The following is a 17,990-nucleotide window of genomic DNA, read 5'->3' as shown; positions in this document are numbered from 1 at the left end:
ATTTCCTTTGTTAAGAGAAGCATTTGACTCATTTTTTCCTCTACAATGGGAGTTCTTGTTTAGCTACATAACACACTGCATCAATGAGTCCTTTAATAATTTCCCTGTTCCTTTTGACTTGTTCGTTGTGCTGGCTAATATTATATCGATACTACTCGTTTAATAAGATGGCATCTCTGTCCTTCTCAACATATTATCTCCAAAATGAATGAATGTGGTTTTGTGATTTCTAAAGTCTTCGTTGTCCAACTAACAAGTGATTTAAATCTGAAAAGCCATGTCTATTCCAAGGCGTTTTTCCTCTGGAAAATAGCAAAAAATGGTTCAAATGACTCTCAGCACTATGGGACTTATCATCTGAGGTCATCTGTCCCCTAGAGCTTAGAACTACTTAAACCTAACTAACCTAAGGACATCACACACATCCATGCCCGAGGCAGGATTCGAACCTGCGACGTAGCGGTCGCGCGGTTCCTGACAAGCGCCTAGAACCGCTCGGTCACTCCGGTCCGCGGAAAATATCAAAGTTGTCCAACAGAAACGGTTACTTGAACAGAGACAACAGGTTAAAATTTCCGTATGCGGAACGCAAACATTCCTAGTATAATGTTCTTTTTGTCCCTATGTCCGAAACTAGCTTAGGTAATGGTGACTTTGGCGTAACTTCTTTAACTATTTCCAATTTTTCTTGAAGTGTCCCCGTGGAAAACGGTTTTTCAAGTGAGTGTTTCACAGCTATATTTTCTTCCATTGTAGTTTTGAACTGGAACAAAAGCACTAAAAACTACCGTAGTTTTGAAATAAATTCTTCACTGTAATACAGATGATTATAAAACACCCACAGTTAAAGCCACAAGCCAAGAAGTCTTTGGTAACGCGTCTTAAAACCGTAACACCCACGTGTGAAGCGTTCGGGCTGTGCGCTGCTTTCACCGCAAGCCTTCAGTGACGTCAAGTCGCACGCCCTCCCGAAAACTGAATGCGCGCGCAACCTGTCCCCTCCTGCACGCAATTTCTCAGCGGTGTGTGCGGCCTTGCCACAGATTAGAGAACGAGACTCAGCTTACGAGCTGGTGGGCGACTTTCCTCCGTCCTGCTGTTAGCCGGAGTCCGATCACAAGAGAGCTGAAGCAGAGCGCATACCTGCGAGTCTGAGCTCCTTTTCTGTCACAGGCCGCTGGTAGTCGTACTTGTCTCCAGTAAGAGCAGAACACACTGCCGTCCCCTCTCCCTCTGTTAATTATTTTCCAAACATTTCAAAACTAGAGGTATTAATAAAATGTACGAAGTTTGATAGGGCGCGCGGCGCACGCCTAGCACACATTGAATATACGCCACTGGTCGCGACATTCGTTCGTAGCATGAAGGGTGTTCACTCTACCTGTTCCATGGACGTCTCTAATGCGTCCCTACTGATGACTGACTTTCAACAGAAATGTTGCAGCCCATTCGAGTGCGGCGATCCACCAGTAGGTAGCGCTCATTGTAAATGGGTGTATGTTACGCAACGCCAGTGGTGACCTTCCAATGGGCACAGTAAAAGTCACGATAGCAACACACTTGCACGACGTATCGGGGCGATGTCAAACTTTTATTGATGTTTGTATTTCTGGACCTGAAAACCCTATGTGTGTCACTACTGGCTACCACTGACACTTTTATTGTTACCTGAAGTGGATGTCTGTGGCCGCCAACTAAATAGCTATATACTCCAACAGAACAACGCCCAGCAATCTGCCCGTGCTTCTAGCGCATACAGCCAATACCGCCCGACTCATTCGTTCCACAAGCCTACTATCTATGGAATAGTGTGGTATATTATCAGTGACTGCAGTATGGCGTTTAGTTTCAAGATATAACAGCACCTCTTTCCTCATGGCGACACGACATGTAGACTAAGTTACTACTGCCTTGGCAGTTTCTTAAAATGCTGTCTTTTCACTATTAATATTTTGTGAAATTCAGGCATTCGTATTTGTCGCAAGTATTCCTAACGAATCCTTAATGGCGTGGCGTTTTCTCTGTCGGGCAGTGTGTTTTATTTACTTCCAGCTCAGAGTAACATCACCAACGACGACAGGTGCCGTGCCAGCAACATCCTATACAGCACAACAGTACCACATAAGACCAGGAAATAGCCGTTCAGTTCTATTAGAGCATATAAAACAGGTATTGAATGCTACTACTGATACCATTTATCTTTGCGATCTCCTGGGCTACATGTTAGCTGCATACACAACCAAAGGCGGATTCAGGGGAGGGGTGGAAGAGACAGGGAAACAGAGTGCAGATAGAGGGAGGGAGGGTGGGAGAAGGAGAGAGAAGAGAGAGAATCTCGGCATAATCACAATTTTTACTTACGAGCGGCATGCAGTTGTGAGTTTAAAAATGTAAAAAGCCTGGAATTAACGGAATGTAAGTGTGGCTTGTTGTGTTATGCGCTCATTTATTTGCTTCTTGTTTATTTTTTGTCAGAATTTACGATAAAATTACAATAAAACATGACATTTCATGATTTTGTTTCAATTAAATGGGCTATTGTGTCAGTTTTACTCGCTATAGGAGTAAAGATAAAGCTTCTGATTTGTAAAAAGATTGTAAATTTTTAGGGCTGCATTCTGATATTTTCGGTAAATATTTGCTCTCTCTGGATTCTTTTCCTAGAGAGTAAAAACAGTACTGCCACCAGTTACTGTAAACAGCTTTATCTGAAGCTACACGTTTCGATTTTCCACCATCGTCAGGCTTCTTATAGTTAGTACATTTGTTGTTCTATGCACCTTGACATTTCACCAAAGTTCTATTGTTGGCAAATAGTACCTTGTGTTCTGTATGGCTTTTTAAAATCAGGAACCAACATATTTCGGTCATGGTATAGAACTCTAATCCTTGTCGAAAGACGTAGTGAGTAATCCACAACTTACCAATTTTATAAAAGTTTGTTGGCAATGCACTCTTTCGCAATGCGTTGCCCAAGGAGAAGAGCTACGTCAATTTGAAAAGTACTGAACTGTAGATCCCAAAAAGATATGCGCTAAAATCTACTATAGCATATGCTTATCTTTTATGCGCGTGGCGCAGCGAATCCGAAAGACAAAAATGATGATTGTGGGTGAATCATAAAAGACAAACATTTGTTCTCGCTGACTTTTTTGCAGATGTTTTTGCGACCTATATTGTAGTATGACATAAAATTATGTACTACATAGTGTTTAGGCAGCGTGTTGCTGCAGGCAAACTCTTCACTTTGTGTAGATTATCTTTGAACGGCTGAACAAACTTTCATCAAACACATGTGGCGACAGTTTTGATTAAACTCGCCTATAAATAAACAAAAAAACAACACTGAAATGGATGTGTTCGTGTTGGAGCTGTGACGCCATAGATAGAAAGTTGCTAGATTTACAACACCTGACTTCGTGCGGTGTTGCAGCGGAGGCGACGGCGCACATCGCAGGCTGTGATTCTCCACTATTTACTCATCATAACAATACAGTACTACTGATACGCGAGCGAAGCCGGAGGTAAAGGCTAGTTACATATACAAATAAACAGATACTGTGAATCGATGAAGAACTTTCGGAAGTGCATACAGGTAGCATTCTCTTTACGCAGCAGGATACAGCTATGCATTGAAGTTATTTGACTTCCTGACTCAGGATCATTCGAGCTCTCTGAATAGTTTGTTTTCTCGGAAGATTTAATCTCCCGTAACCATTACTGGAATTCAACATCATTTTTTGCCGCTGTAAAAATTTTATTTGTTGAAAATTAGCAGCTTCGACGGTATTTTTCCGCACATCAGATATAAAGATTTTTCATGGTAGTGTATGTGTGAGTGTGTGTGTATAATTTAAAATTAGTCTCACAAAGCCTGGTAAGGACATATTCACACTTCTGACTCTTATAGGCCTCCCGAAAAAATCTTTATACGTCCCTGTACACAAGAGAAGAGTGAGGCGGGTGCCGCCTCGGTATCTGTGCGGTCAGCGCGATGGACTGCTAACCGAAGCGACCCAGGTACGATTCCTGGCCGAATCAGAGATTTTCTCTCCTCAGGGACTGGACGTTGTGCTGTCCTTGCGTTCGTATCGTCATAATTGACATTCCACTACTAAGGTAGCAGGGGAAAACATTCCCCAGACCATAACCCTGACCTCCTCCAGCCTGGACCCTTCCGACGACTGTTACAAGGTGTTTGCTTTCAGACGTTTCACGCCAGTGAAGCATAAAACGTAATTCACTGAAAGGCCGCCTGGCGCCACTTAGTGGACGTCGGGTTGCGGTACTGGCGTGCAAATTCCAGCCTTCTCGAAGACGAACAGCAGTCAGCATGGTGCATGAACCAGGCTCCAGCTGCGGAGGTCCATATACAGATACGTTCGCTGAAAGATAGTTGAGGAGACGCTGTTGGTACTCCTTTGTTCATCTGGGCTCAACAGTCTTATGTCTATTCGCCTGTACACATCCCTGCAGCCGTCGTTTACCTCTAGCATCTATGACGCGCGGCGCATCACAGTTGCCTCCGTGCAAGTTTTGAATAGCGCCATTTTGCTATGCACGGTATACTTCAATCACGGCGGCAAGCGAACAGTTTACAAATTTAGCCTTTTAGGAAATGCTTCCACCCTTGGCCCGAAACCCAATGATCATGTCCTTTTGTACGTCAGATAAATCGCTCCGTTTCCGCAAAGTGACAACGACTGCACTGTTTGCCGCGTTCCCCCGATACGATCTATATACCCTCCTCTGCCAGCTGCCGTCTGTGAGTGATTACTACATGTTGACGTCAGATATAGGCGGTGGTCACGTTAATGTGACTGAATCGTGTATAAACATGGTTGTGGCGTAACACCAGCAGCGCCCAGTAAACAGGAAATTTTCGCAATCAAGAAACCGTTCCGTGTATTCTATGGTGTCACGATATTTGAGAAACATTAACAAAGTAGATGTAACTGTAAGAAACATATTGCCAGATTTCAGGAGTTTTAAGTCGTAGTATGGGAAGTTCACGAATTATGGAGAAATGACATACTACCAACTCACCAGAAGAAGGGAAAGATATGCTATATGCCAGGGCTTCGCAACCTTAGGGGTCCGCCGGCTCTTTCTAGGGGGTCCGCGGCCACCTTTCACCAAATCGTGTAAAATAATGAGTAAAATTATTGAATAAAAATGTGAAAATCAAATTCATCACTATCTTTTTTTTCGTGTAAAAAACATGTATACTTTTACTTCAGGTCGTAACCCCAAGCAGCCTTTGAGGTTCCTAAGTAGAATGTATACACAGTTTAGTGGCGGAAAATGCGGCTTCTGTGATCGACTGTTTAGCAACAATACGGGGGTCGTTTGTGCGGCGGCTCACGGCGCTAGATGCGCTGAAACCTTTTACGCATGCGCGGAGCGAGCTTAGTCAACCAATCACAGCGCTCGCTGGCACGTATGCGGCCCCAGGCATCATTAAATGTTAAACTTGCCTTGTCAGTGCACTACCTGTTTCATAAGTCGATTTTTGACCGGTTTATTACTTCTAACATGGATCGGTGGTTGAAGTCAGGATCATTGAAGAAGGCTGCAGTTTCTCCATCGCCTTCACAACGAGGGAAGTTTCCAGTTGAAATGAATGAGTAGGGAGGACGACCAAAGGAAGACTTTACATACATTTGAACACTTTTCTTCGGATTTCACGAAAAACCAAGCACACACACACACACACACACACACACGACTGTTAACGAAATATGCATGCTCCTTACACAACAGTAGCCAAATAGTGGAAGTGAACAGACCACAAGCGACAGCTTGTCAACAGCGAACAGTTTGGACGTGACGTTGATTGCTCTTGGAGGAAGAAAGCTCCATCGTGTGAAATTTCAATTACCATGTAATTTTAATCAGGTTATAGTGTGTTGAACAAAGGGAGTATATCCACTAGTAAGTGTCTGGATACAGTGGGAATTCAAAGCTTTCAGTTAGCATGGGTTTCGCTCTGAAATTTGATGTTACTGTGCTCTTGACTGACTCGGGGTCCGCCATGGATTTTCGACTGAAGAAGGGGTCCGCCAGCTGAAAAGGTTGGGAAGCCCTGCTATATGCCATAACAGATGCTTACAAGGTCGCTAGATGATTTGCTTCTCTGTCGTCTATTGAACTTGCTTAAATATAAAATAGTAGAATAGGTTCCAGCTCTCTGCCAAGTTTTCGGCTAAAATAAGTGATGTCTACAGTCAAGGGAAAACGTTTCGCATGCCGTATTAGCCACTGCGTGATGAGGCAACACTATGCTGTGGTGTGCTGTGGAAGGAGCCAGATGGATCTGTTCGGGTATCAGCAACCTACACAAATGAGCCAAAATATTGTGACGACCAGCTTTAAAGCGTGTTGATCCACCTTTGGAGCGCAAGACAGTCGCGATTCTGCGTGATATGAAATCGACATGTCCTCGGTAGGCTTCCAGAGGTATCAGGTGCCAGATGTCGACGCTCAAGTCACGTAGATCTCGTAAATTGCAAGCCTGTGGTTTGTGCGCGCGGACCTAGCGTCTAATAGCGTCGCAGATTAGTTCCACTGGATTTCTATCAGGCAGTTAGATGCCCAAGACATCAACGTGAGCCCACTATCATGTTCCTCAAAACCACTGTAGCAAAAATGGTTAAAATGGTTCGAAGCACTATGAGACTTAACATCTGAGGCCATTAGTCTCCTAGCCTTAGAACTACTTAAACATAAGGATATGACACACATCCATGCCCGAGACAGAATTCGAACCTGCGACCGTAGCAGCAGCACGGTTACGGACTGAAGCGCCTAGAACCGCTCGGTCACAACGGCCGGCACCGCTGTAGCAGCATTCGGCCGTGGCGGCACAGTCAGTAATCCTGTTGGAAGGTGCCATCGCTGTGCGAGGAAACATCAAGCGTTGAGGGATACAGCTGGCTCGTAATGATGTTCACGTAGTCCATAGTTGCCATGGCGCCTTCTATTACTACCTCAGGTCCCAAGGAAGCCCTGGTGGATGTCTCCCATAGCGCAATACTATCCGCTGCGGCCTGTGTTCGTGGCGCGGTGCATATTTCGAGCATCCGTTCACCTAGATGTTAGTGTCTCCAGACACGACCATCGAGCTGGTGTGACAAGAATAACAGGAAACGTTATTCTTCCGACCAAGCGCCATGCTTCAATTGATTTTCGGTCCAATCTCCATTATGCGGCGCCCACTGCAATCTCAATCTTGACGATTTTAGGTCAACATGGAAACACGTGGGGGGGGGGGGAGGGGGGGGGGGGCGTCTGCTGTGGTGACTCATGTTCAAGACCGCCTGAGTCAGCAGCTGTAGTGGTAGACCGCTTTAGAGAGATCTTGCACAGCATCGTTAATAACTTTCCTGATCATGCCGTTGTAATAGGGGGTGACTTCAATCTATATCTGTATAGGTTGGGATACTCATGATATCAAACCTGGTGCCAGAGACAGACTTCGTGTGTCATTATTCTGAATGCCTTTTACGAAAATTACTTCGAGCAAATAAATAGAGAACAAACTCGTGAAGGTGACGTCTTAGACCTCCTAGCAAAAAAAAAAAAAAAAAAAGTAGTCAACATCGAATATTCAGTGCTGAGAACGAAGATGTGGAACACAAAACGGAAAAAATTTAAAAGCATTGTTCAATATGCCTAAGACAACTGTTTAGAGAAAGGCCTTAAGGGATGGAAAACATCCACCGTGGTTTAATTGCCGTGTCAGAAAACTCCAAGAAAGACAGTTCAGCAGACCTTCGTCACAGATTCGAGAGAAGTCGAGAAGTCAAAACCTACCTACCTAAAAAAAGCTGAACAAAACGAAAATGAGCGTAAGGAGAGCCATGAGAGAAACTTTTAGTGGCTCTGAAAGTAAAATTTTGTCAACCGATTTGACTAAAAATCCTAAGAGGTTTTGGTCTTACGTAAAACCAGTAAGCGGTTCGAAATCATCTGTTCACTCACTCAGTGACCATATTGGTATCGGAAGATAACAGAGAGAAGACCGAAATACTGAAGACGGTCTCCCGAAATCGTTTCACCGCAGAAGATCGTAACAGGGACCCTCCTTTCAATCATCGTACTAACCTCTAACTGGGAGATATTGAGATAAACGATCGCGGAATAAAAAAGCAACTACATTCGCTTAATAGTGTAAAGGCATCAGGACCAAATGAGATACCTGTAAGATTCTCTAAACAATATGTGAAAGAACTTGCTCCCCTTCTAGCAGAAGTTCATCGTAGTTCGCTGGAGCAATGAAGGGTACGCAAAGACTGGAAAAATCGCAAGTCATTCCCGTTTTCAAGAAGGGTCGTAGGACAGATGCATATAATTATAGGCTTATATCGTTGACGTCAGTCTGTTGTTGAATTATGGAACACATTTTATGCTCAAGAATTATGCATTTTTGGAGAACGAAAATCTCTTCTATAAAACTCAACTTGGATTCCGCAAACAGAGATACTGCGAAACTCAGCTCGCTCTGTCCCTCCTCCATGAGATCCACAGCGCCGTAGACGACGGCGCTCAAGTTGATGCTGTGTTCCTCGACTTCAGGAAGGCATCTGACACCGTCCCGCACTGCCATTTAATGAAAAAATACGACTTTACCGAGTATCGGACCAGATTTGCGACTGGGTTCAATAATTCTTTGCACATGGAACTCAACGCGTCGATCTTAACGAAACAAAATCGTCAGATATAAAAAGTGCCAGTAGGAAGTGTGATAGGACTGCCACTCTTTAAAATGTATACAGACGATCTAGTAGAATGCGTCTGAAGCTCTTTAAGACTGACCGCAGATGATGCGATTGTCTATAAGAAAGTAACAACACCAGAAGACAACATCGATTTGCGAAATGACCTTCAAAGGGTTGATGGATGGTGCAGGCTGTGGCAGTTGACCCTGAACGTAAATAAATGTAACATATTGCGCATACATAGGAAAATAAATCCACTACTGTACAACTACACTCTAGATGATAAATTGCTGGAAACAGTGCGCCTGCTTAGCTGGATGGTAGCGTGCTTGCATCTAATGCAAGCGGGCCCGGGTTCGATTCCGGGCTGGCTTGGAGATTTTCTCCGCTCGTGGACTGGATGTTGTGTTGTCCTCATAATAATTTCGTCCTCATCACTGGCAGGCAAGTCACCCAACGTGGCGTCGACTGAAATAAGACTTGCACTTGACGTCCGAACTTCCCCGTATGGGGCCTCCCGGCCAACAATGCCATACACTGATTTCATATTTTTTGCTGGAAATAGTAACCACCATAAAATATCGAGGAGTAACTATCCAAAGCGACATTAAATGGAATGACCACAATAAAACAAGTAGTAGATGCCAGACTGAGATTCATAGGAAGGATCTTAAGGAAGTCCACGAAAGAAAAGGCTTATAAAGAGCTTGTTCGACCGATTCTTGACTACTGTACGTCAATCTGGGACCCTTATAAGGTAGGACTGGTGAAGTAGATAGAGAAGAACTAAAGAAGAGCGGCTCTTTCGTCACGGGATCGTATTTCGGCGCGAGAGTGTTACAGAGATGATCAACAAACTCCACTGGCAGACGTCACAAGAGAGGCGTTGTGCATCACGAAGAGGATTACTATAGAAACTTCGAGGCGGTACTTTCTGGGAATAGTCGGAAAACTCATTACTTTCTGCCACATACATCTTACAAAATGACCACGACGAGAACATTCGAGAAATAATACAAAGGTTTACCAACAATAATTCTTCCCAGGCGCCAGGGAAGGTTCGTAGTGACAGCAGTACCCTCTGCTACACACCGTCATGTGGCCTGTGGAGTACTGACGTAGAGCTAGAGTGTGCGCTGAGCGGTGTGCTCCGGAACTCTTGTTCCTGCACCAGCACTGTATTCTGTCAGATCTACCACACATCGCTGCCTATCCTGCTCTACATAGTGGGAGAGCCTCCGGCCTTGTCGTGGACATCCAAAACACCTTGTCGCCTACTGGTATTTTAACCGTTCTTCAACAACTTTCCATAGACGCTCACGACACTAGCATGCGTTCAGTTGACCAGCTTCGCCGTTTTCGAAATGCTCGTTCACAGGTGCTGAGCCATAACTATACGTCCTTTGTCAGGGTAGCTTATGTCAGTGCATTTCCTCATTTGCGAACCGTATCTTCACTAGAATAATCCTTTTCTGATCCACTCCTATACTTTCCTTACCGCCTCACGTGTCCGCTACTCACCAGGCAGCATTCCGCGGCCGTGGCGCGTACGTCTCAGTACGTGGCTCTACAGGTCTCACGAACGCCAGCAGCTGTATCTCGTGGGGAGCGAGAAACTATTTCACACGAGTTTAGTAATTCTTAATTGCTCGTTTAAATACATGTAAGCTCTCGACAGCACACGATGCAGTTAAGACCTTTAGTGGATACCTTTCCAATAACATATTGATTTCCCCTCGGCCCTGCACGGAGCCGAGCGTTGACGAAGTATGGCGGTAAAGCTGACTAGTGTGACGTCACAATTTCGTTGCGGTGGGGGGGGGGGGGGGGGGGGTGGCACATTCAGCTCGTGGTGGGCAATTTTCATAATACTATGGCTCATCAGTGCGTGGATTACGGAAAACTAAGTATGATCTTCTACAGTCCGTATTATTCTCCTGTCAGGAGAAAGATTATTAAAGAACGAGGAAATCTGAAGACCTGACCATATTGCACTTCCAGTAATTTCAGATGCATAGCGGTAACAGACACATAGTTCATCTGATTGGGTTCAATACGGCGGTTAAGGTTCTATACATCGGTTCAGAGTATCAGTGAAAGATGGATACACAGTACATTCTACAATGAAGGGCCAAAGAAACTGGTATAGGCATGCGTATTCCAGTACAGAGATATGTAAACCGGCAGAATACGATCGGAAACGCCTATATAAGACAACAAGTGTCTGGTGCAGTTGTTAGATCGGTTATTGCTGCTGCAATGAGAAGCTATTAAGATTTAAGTGAATCTGAACCTGGTGGTACAGTCGGCGCACGAGCGATGGGACACAGCGTCTCCGAGGTGGCGATGAAGTGGGGTTTTCCCCGTACGACAATTTCACGAGAGTACGTGAATATCAGCTTTACGCCTCGCCTGTGCTCTTCAACGCCGGCATTGGACTGTTGATGACTGGAAACATGTTGCGTGGTCGGACGAGTCTCGTTTCAAATTGTCTCGAGTGGATGGACGTGTACGGATATGGAGATAAACTCATGAATCCAAGGACCCTGCATGTCAGGAAGGGACTGATCAAGCTGGTGGAGGCTCTGTAATGGTGTGGGGCGTGTGCAGTTGGAGTGATATGGGACCACTGATATGTCTAGATACGACTCTGACAGATGATGCGTAACTAAGCATCTTGTCTGATCACATGCATCTATTAATGTCCATTGTGCATTCCAACGGACTTGGTCAATTCCAGTAGGGCAATGCGACACCCCACACGTCCAGAATTGCTACAGAGTGGCTCCAGGAACACTCTTCTGAGTTTAATCTCGTCCGCTGGCCACCAAACTTCCCAGACATGAACATTATTAAACAGAGAACCGACTCGTGGAGATAACATCTTGGACCTACTGATAACAAACAGACCCGAACTTTTCGACTCTGTAAGCGCAGAACAGGGAATCAGTAATCATAAGGCCGTTGCAGCAACCCTGAATATGAAAGTAAATAGGAATATAAAAAAAGGGAGGAAGGTTTATCTGTTTAGCAAGAGTAATAGAAGGCAGATTTCAGACTACCTAACAGATCAAAACGAACATTTCTGTTCCGACACTGACAATGTTGAGTGTTTATGGAAAAAGTTCAAGGCAATCGTAAAATGCGTTTTAGACAGGTACGTGCCGAGTAAAACTGTGAGGGACGGGAAAAACCCACCGTGGTTCAACAACAAAGTAAGGAAACTACTGCGAAAGCAAAGAGAGCTTCACTGCAAGTTTAAACGCAGCCAAAACCTCTCAGACAAACAGAAGCTAAACGATGTCAAAGTTAGCGTAAGAAGGGCTATGCGTGAAGCGTTCAGTGAATTCGAATGTAAAATTCTATGTACCGACCTGACAGAAAATCCTAGGAAGTTCTGGTCGTACGTTAAATCAGTAAGTGGTTCGAAACAGCATATCCAGACACTCCGGGATGATGATGGCATAGAAACAGAGGATGACACGCGTAAAGGTGAAATACTAAACACCTTTTTCCAAAGCTGTTTCACAGAGGAAGACCGCACTGCAGTTCCTTCTCTAAATCCTCGCACAAACGAAAAAATGGCTGACATCGAAATAAGTGTCCAAGGAATAGAAAAGCAACTGGAATCACTCAACAGAGGAAAGTCCACTGGGCCTGACGGGATACCAATTCGATTCTACACAGAGTACGCGAAAGAACTTGCCCCCCTTCTAACAGCCGTGTACCGCAAGTCTCTAGAGGAACGGAAGGTTCCAAATGATTGGAAAAGAGCACAGGTAGTCCCAGTCTTCAAGAAGGGTCGTCGAGCAGATGCGCAAAACTATAGGCCTATATCTCTGACGTCGATCTGTTGTAGAATTTTAGAACATGTTTTTTGCTCGAGTATCATGTCGTTTTTGGAAACACAGAATCTACTACGTAGGAATCAACATGGATTCCGGAAACAGCGATCGTGTGAGACCCAACTCGCTTTATTTGTTCATGAGACCCAGAAAATATTAGATACAGGCACCCAGGTAGATGCTATTTTCCTTGACTTCCGGAAGGCGTTCGATACAGTTCCGCACTGTCGCCTGATAAACAAAGTAAGAGCCTACGGAATATCAGACCAGCTGTGTGGCTGGATTGAAGAGTTTTTAGCAAACAGAACACAGCATGTTGTTATCAATGGAGAGACGTCTACAGACGTTAAAGTAACTTCTGGCGTGCCACAGGGGAGTGTTATGGGACAATTGCTTTTCACAATATATATAAATGACCTAGTAGATAGTGTCGGAAGTTCCATGCGGCTTTTCGCGGATGATGCTGTAATATACAGAGAAGTTGCAGCATTAGAAAATTGTAGGGAAATGCAGGAAGATCTGCAGCGGATAGGCACTTGGTGCAGGGAGTGGCAACTGACCCTTAACATAGACAAATGTAATGTATTGCGAATACATAGAAAGAAGGATCCTTTATTGTATGATTATATGATAGCAGAACAAACACTGGTAGCAGTTACTTCTGTAAAATATCTGGGAGTATGCGTGCGGAACGATTTGAAGTGGAATGATCATATAAAATTAATTGTTGGTAAGGCGGGTACCAGGTTGAGATTCATTGGGAGAGTCCTTAGAAAATGTAGTCCATCAACAAAAGAGGTGGCTTACAAAACACTCGTTCGACCTATACTTGAGTATTGCGCATCAGTGTGCGATCCGTACCAGATCGGGTTGACGGACGAGATAGAGAAGATCCAAAGAAGAGCGGCGCGTTTCGTCACAGGGTTATTTGGTAACCATTATAGCGTTACGGAGAAGTTTAGCAAACTCAAGTGGCAGACTTTGCAAGAGAGGCGCTCTGCATCGCGGTGCAGCTTGCTGTCCAGGTTTCGAGACGGAGCGTTTCTGGATGAGGTATCGAATATATTGCTTCCCCCTACTTATACCTCCCGAGGAGATCACGAATGTAAAATTAGAGAGATTAGAGCGCGCACGGAGGCTTTCAGACAGTCGTTCTTCCCGCGAACTATACGCGACTGGAACAGGAAAGGGAGGTAATGACAATGGCACGTAAAGTGCCCTCCGCCACACACCGTTGGGTGGCTTGCGGAGTATAAATGTAGATGTAGATGTATCTGGGATGCCTTGCATCGTGCTGTTCAGAAGAGGTCTCCACCCACACGTACTCTTACTGATTTATGGACAGCCCTGCAGGATTCATGGTGTCAATTCCCTCCAGTACTACTTCAGACGTTAGTCGAGTCCATGCCACGTCATGTTGTGGCACTTCTGCATGCTCGCGGGGGCCCTACACAATATTAGGCAAGTGTACCAGATTCTTTTGCTCTTTAGTGTATGATCTCTAAAGTTACCTCGTAACTGCACAAATATAGATCAGACAGTGACTCCGAGCGAAAGAAAGTAAGGAGGATTACGATTTAGGTTCCGTCCAAGCCGGGGATTTGAACCGTTCTTTTCCCGATTACTTTCGCCCACTACATAGTAGGAAATGTTGTCATTGCGGTCTTCAACCCGAAGACTGGTGCGATGCTGCTGTCCAAGCTAGTCTTCCTGGGCAAGCATCTTCATCTCTGAATAACTGCCACAACCTATATTCGTTCGCACTTGCGTACCGTATTCATGCCTACGTCTCCCTTTGCATTTTTTATCACCCGCACTTCCCTCCATTCCCATTTTGACTATTCCTTGATGTCACAGGACGCGTACTAACAACCAATCCCTTCGTTTACTCAAGTTTACCACAATTTTCTTTTTTCGCAGTTTCATTCAGTATCTTCACATTAGTTATACGACATGTCCGTCTAATTACAGCGTTCTTCTGTGGCACCAGACAGAACATGGACATCACGACTGAGGGCAATCACCACATCACGCAGAGTTGCTTCCTCGTAAAAATTGCGTCAGCACTAAGATGGTGTCATTTGGTTTAAATTCACTGAAATGAGTGGGTCGATGGATACGAACGCAACGAAGATGCAGTAACATGACTTTATATGAGTGAAACCGACGAGAAACTGACAGCCTAATGGAACAAAAATGGTTAAGGCGACTGACTGCTCACAAAATGCAACAATTGCGGGTTTGCAGGCTGGTAAAATTTTTTTTATTAATCGCAACATGCTTCTATTGATGTAGCCTACAGTTACAGTGATCAGATGTACATTTGTACAAGAGCAGAGGAATGAAGGAGGGGGAGGAGGAGGAGGAGAGGAGACAAGTTACAATCATTATCTCAACACATAATCCTTCTTTTTATTTGACGTTGTAGAAAGACGCATACCGTGACCGCAGAAATTGAAAAACGCAACGCTGCAGAGAACCACGCTTCACTAAACAACCATATTGATGAACACCGACGTACATGTGAGGCGGGTCATATACTACTGGCCGTTAAAATTGCTACACCACGAAGATGACGTGCTACAGACGCGAAATTTAACTGACAGGAAGAAGATGCTCTGATATCCAAATGATTACCTTTTCAGAGCATTCACACAAGGTTGGCGCCGGTGGCGACACCTACAACTTGCCGACATGAGGAAAGTTTCCAACCGATTTCTCATACACAAACAGCAGTTGACCGGCTTCGCCTGGTGAAACGCTGTGATGCCTCGTGTAAGGAGGAGAAATGCGTACCATCACGTTTCCAGCTTTGATAAAGGTCGGATTGTAGCCTATCGCGATTGCGGTTTATCGTATCGCAACATTGCTGCTCGCGTTGGTCGGGATCCAATGACTGTTAGCAGAATATGGAATCGGTGGGTTCAGGAGGGTAATAAGGAATGCCGTGCTGGATCCAACGGCCTCGCATCATTAGCAGTCGAGATGACAGGCATCTTATCCGCATGGCTGTAACGGATCGTCCAGCCACGTCTCGATCTCTGAGTCAACAGATGGGGACGTTTGCAAGACAACCACCATCTGCACGAACAGTTCGACGACGCAAAACGTCATTTTTTCGGACGAATCCAGGTTCTGTTTACAGCATCATGATGGTCGCATCCGTGTTTGGCGACTTCGCGGTGAACGCACATTGGAAGCGTGTATTCGTCATCGCCATACTGGCGTGTCATCCGGCATGATGGTATGGGGTGCCATTGGTTGCACGTCTTGGTCACCTCTTGTTCGTATTGACGACACTCTGGACAGTGGACGTTACATTTCAGATGTGTTACGACCCGTGGCTCTACCCTTCATTCGATCCCTGCAAAACCCTACATTTCAGCATGATAATGCACGACCGCATGTTGCAGGTCCTGTACGGGCCTTTCTGGATACAGAAAATGTTCGACTGCTGCCCTGGCCAGCACATTCTCCAGATCTCTCACCAATTGAAAACGTCTGGTCAATGGTGGCCGAGCAACTGGCTCGTCACAATACGCCAGTCACTACTCTTGATGAACTGTGGTATCGTGTTGAAGCTGCATGGGCAGCTGTACCTGTACACGCCATCCAACCTCTGTTTGACTCAATGCCCAGGCGTATCAATGCCGTTATTACGGCCAGAGGTGGTTGTTCTGGGTACTGCTTTCTCAGGATGTATGCACCCAAATTGCGTGAAAATGTAATCACATGCCAGTTCTAGTATAATATATTTGTCCAATGAATACCCGTTTATGATCTGCATTTCTTTTTGGTGTAGTAATTTTAATGGCCAGTAGTGTATATCCTCTTCAAACGTTGTGCAATGAAGGTATGGGACCTTACTTTAATGACAGTTCCGTGTTCGTAAAACAAAATATATAGTCTCACAATTACACTGAATTTGTCAAATTATGACTGTCATTTTCACGATTTTTATTTGTCTCTTACGGGCCTACTGCTCTCTCCTTAAACCATGATGCACAAGTATTTTGTTCATATACCTGTTACAGCCTGAAAAAATTGTTATCTATGAGATTTCACTGCAATAGATGACTTTGGTCACCCTAATTTCAATATATTTTGATATGTATGTTTAAATAAAAGTGCTTATTTCTTGTGACGATTACTAAGTTCTCTAAATTCAGGCGAAAGACTTTTTCACAAAAAGTACCGTAATGTTTGCTGCCGCTGTACTTCATATTTTTCATCTAGATTTTGCAAGAGTTAATTTAAACCATAATTTCAACTTCACAAATAAAATTTAGTCTGACATGAGCATTACAGAAAGGGTGCTTCGATTAACACGATCTCACTGGCTACGAAACTCTCTGCTAGAAACTCTCTTTTAATGTGGTATGCTCGTACCTAATACATTCGTGTATCAGTTCTAACATCTCCAAATTTTTGACGTTCTTAAATTTATGTTCATATTCTCTAGTGCCCTAGCGATTAACTGGAGACCAAACTGTTGAACTATGTAGCGAATAAGCTATTTTATTCACGTGGCGATTAGAAATGTGCCGCAGGAATTCGCTGTGAATTATAAGACACGTTTCTAAGCTGATGGTCGCAATAGAGATTATTTCTTCAGTGCAGAACGGAAGTAGACCCGCTCTGAAATCCTCGTATTTCCGATTCGTACTAAAATTAATAGGAAACAGTGTTTCCCCTTCTCCATCATGCGATACACAACAATTCATAAAAGAGAAAAAAATTAGCCTCTTCGCTTAGAGAAATCTGTGTATTCCACAGAGAGAGAAAAAAAGAATTTCGTGCGGAAGAAAGATAAGCTATATACGATGTAGTGGGACACCAGTAATATAATGGTGACAGCATAACTACCACGTACTGATACCGTATATATCTGAGGAATAGAAATATTTGTCAACGAACGAGAACTGGTATAAAGCTGGTACCCGAAGTTTTAAAAAAGGTCCAAAAATGTGAAAGCTGCCTCGTAATATTTTGCACTAACTATCCTAGAGACCAGAACAGTGTTTTTACTGCGTTTTCAATAATAGTGCATCCATCCTCAATTAAATTTTGAGCTGTAACTAACTTAACAAATACGGCACTGTAGCATTCGCATTATTTCAATTGACTTTACGAAATCTTCCTGAAACTTTTGTCTTTTGTGAGAAATAGACATACAAACTATTGTGGATTTGCTAGGCTTGATTTTATTAATCTGTATCGCCGTCTGAGATTATGATTGTAGTTCTCCTTACTGAAGACATTATTATAGTTGGAACAGAATAGTTCACCGAGCTTTAGTAAAGTACTAGACTGCAGAAAAATCATCTTTAAAATGTCTGTTACTCTTCTCGGTCAGAAGGCTGAGACTATCGAAAGCCTTACTGAATCATCTTTAGGAAGTCTTCTACGGCGCGGAGATCCTGTC

This window comes from Schistocerca cancellata, chromosome 4 (genome assembly GCF_023864275.1).
Source record: "Schistocerca cancellata isolate TAMUIC-IGC-003103 chromosome 4, iqSchCanc2.1, whole genome shotgun sequence".
In the NCBI taxonomy this organism is placed as follows: domain Eukaryota; kingdom Metazoa; phylum Arthropoda; class Insecta; order Orthoptera; family Acrididae; genus Schistocerca; species Schistocerca cancellata.
This window is presented reverse-complemented; position numbering follows the sequence as displayed.